This window comes from Chiloscyllium punctatum, unplaced genomic scaffold (assembly GCF_047496795.1).
Source record: "Chiloscyllium punctatum isolate Juve2018m unplaced genomic scaffold, sChiPun1.3 scaffold_1864, whole genome shotgun sequence".
NCBI lineage: Eukaryota > Metazoa > Chordata > Chondrichthyes > Orectolobiformes > Hemiscylliidae > Chiloscyllium > Chiloscyllium punctatum.
Window position 1 is genome coordinate 12,501 of NW_027311597.1, and position 3,148 is coordinate 15,648.

Here is a 3,148-nt window from a genome sequence, read left to right on the forward strand (position 1 = left end):
TTCGGAGGCAGGGGGGTGCCAACTCTCCCCACCCTGCCGTGCTCTCCTCTTAATTTCTTTTCGTGGTGGACGCGTCCGGGGTGAACGGGGAAGAACCACTCGGCCTGGAGCACCAGCCCCTTATCAGGAAAGCTGGCCCGCCAAGGGACCTCCCACACCGGACGGTCCGCGCCAGATCGATCGAGGTGTGGACCGCAGCGAGGTCGCCCCTCGCACCACGCTCGCAGGTCCGGGTTGGAATCCTGGGTGACGAGCACCGCAGGGCGGCAGAGCCATCGCACTTAGCCGGGTGGCAGAGGAGGACCAGACTATTCACATATAGCGGCCCAACGACTCCCAGAGCCGGTCGTGCGGCGCGCGAGGTCTGCTCTCTTCACAAGAGGCTTTATTAGGGAGTGCTAAGGCAAGGTTCTGTGCCCTCCACCCTCATCGCAACACCCATGGGAGCCTCCGGTCGTCAATAGACCGCCGCACCGGCCTCTGACTGACTCTCAGAATGGACGGAAAGAGCCGGGTAAGCCTTTCAAAAGATTCGACCACGTGCCGAAAACTTTAGACTTCCGTGAGCTCTCCGGCTTGCACCGAGACCCGAAGTCGACGTGCTAAGCACCACGGGACCCCTTTCGCCTGCAGGTCCCGAGCCGCCTTTATTTGCTGTTACGAGCATCGTGTGCCCCATACCTGCGTGACAAGCACCGCAGGGCGGCAGAGCCATCGCACTTAGCCGGGTGGCAGAGGAGGACCAGACTATTCACAGATAGCGGCCCAACGACTCCCAGAGCCGGTCGTGCGGCGCGCGAGGTCTGCTCTCTTCACAAGAGGCTTTATTAGGGAGTGCTAAGGCAAGGTTCTGTGCCCTCCACCCTCATCGCAACACCCATGGGAGCCTCCGGTCGTCAATAGACCGCCGCACCGGCCTCTGACTGACTCTCAGAATGGACGGAAAGAGCCGGGTAAGCCTTTCAAAAGATTCGACCACGTGCCGAAAACTTTAGACTTCCGTGAGCTCTCCGGCTTGCACCGAGACCCGAAGTCGACGTGCTAAGCACCACGGGACCCCTTTCGCCTGCAGGTCCCGAGCCGCCTTTATTTGCTGTTACGAGCATCGTGTGCCCCATACCTGCGTGACAAGCACCGCAGGGCGGCAGAGCCATCGCACTTGGCCGGGTGGCAGAGGAGGACCCGACTATTCACAGATAGCGGCCCAACGACTCCCAGAGCCGGTCGTGCGGTGCGCGAGGTCTGCTCTCTTCACAAGAGGCTTTATTAGGGAGTGCTAAGGCAAGGTTCTGTGCCCTCCACCCTCATCGCAACACCCATGGGAGCCTCCGGTCGTCAATAGACCGCCGCACCGGCCTCTGACTGACTCTCAGAATGGACGGAAAGAGCCGGGTAAGCCTTTCAAAAGATTCGACCACGTGCCGAAAACTTTAGACTTCCGTGAGCTCTCCGGCTTGCACCGAGACCCGAAGTCGACGTGCGAAGCACCACGGGACCCCTTTCGCCTGCAGGTCCCGAGCCGCCTTTATTTGCTGTTACGAGCATCGTGTGCCCCATACCTGCGTGACGAGCACCGCAGGGCGGCAGAGCCATCGCACTTGGCCGGGTGGCAGAGGAGGACCAGACTATTCACAGATAGCGGCCCAACGACTCCCAGAGCCGGTCGTGCGGCGCGCGAGGTCTGCTCTCTTCACAAGAGGCTTTATTAGGGAGTGCTAAGGCAAGGTTCTGTGCCCTCCACCCTCATCGCAACACCCATGGGAGCCTCCGGTCGTCAATAGACCGCCGCACCGGCCTCTGACTGACTCTCAGAATGGACGGAAAGAGCCGGGTAAGCCTTTCAAAAGATTCGACCACGTGCCGAAAACTTTAGACTTCCGTGAGCTCTCCGGCTTGCACCGAGACCCGAAGTCGACGTGCTAAGCACCACGGGACCCCTTTCGCCTGCAGGTCCCGAGCCGCCTTTATTTGCTGTTACGAGCATCGTGTGCCCCATACCTGCGTGACGAGCACCGCAGGGCGGCAGAGCCATCGCACTTGGCCGGGTGGCAGAGGAGGACCAGACTATTCACAGATAGCGGCCCAACGACTCCCAGAGCCGGTCGTGCGGCGCGCGAGGTCTGCTCTCTTCACAAGAGGCTTTATTAGGGAGTGCTAAGGCAAGGTTCTGTGCCCTCCACCCTCATCGCAACACCCATGGGAGCCTCCGGTCGTCAATAGACCGCCGCACCGGCCTCTGACTGACTCTCAGAATGGACGGAAAGAGCCGGGTAAGCCTTTCAAAAGATTCGACCACGTGCCGAAAACTTTAGACTTCCGTGAGCTCTCCGGCTTGCACCGAGACCCGAAGTCGACGTGCTAAGCACCACGGGACCCCTTTCGCCTGCAGGTCCCGAGCCGCCTTTATTTGCTGTTACGAGCATCGTGTGCCCCATACCTGCGTGACGAGCACCGCAGGGCGGCAGAGCCATCGCACTTGGCCGGGTGGCAGAGGAGGACCAGACTATTCACAGATAGCGGCCCAACGACTCCCAGAGCCGGTCGTGCGGCGCGCGAGGTCTGCTCTCATCACAAGAGGCTTTAGGGAGTGCTCAGGCAAGGGTCAGCCCGCAGCCTTCCTGGCAACACCCAGGGGAACCAGGCCACTCGCGTCTCTCGCCTTCATTTTCGACACGAGCGCCTGCGGAGGGCCACCACCCCCTCCGATTGTCAAGAGACCTCCGCACCGGCCTCTGACTTACTCTCAGAATGGACGGAAAGAGCCGGGTAAGCCTTTGAAAAGATTCGACCACGTGCCGAAAACTTTAGACTTCCGTGAGCTCTCCGGCTTGCACCGAGACCCGAAGTCGACGTGCTTAGCACCACGGGACCCCTTTCGCCTGCAGGTCCCGAGCCGCCTTTTATTTTTGTTACGAGTATCGTGTTCCCCAAACCTGGGTGACGAGCACCGCAGGGCGGCAGAGCCATCGCGCTTGTCCGGGTGGCAGAGGAGGACCAGACTATTCACAAATAGCGGCCCAACGACTCCCAGAGCCGGTCGTGCGGCAGGCGAGGTCTGCTCTCATCACAAGAGGCTTTAGGGAGTGCTCAGGCAACGGTCAGCCCGCAGCCTTCTTGGCAACACCCAAGGGAACCAGGCCACTCGCGT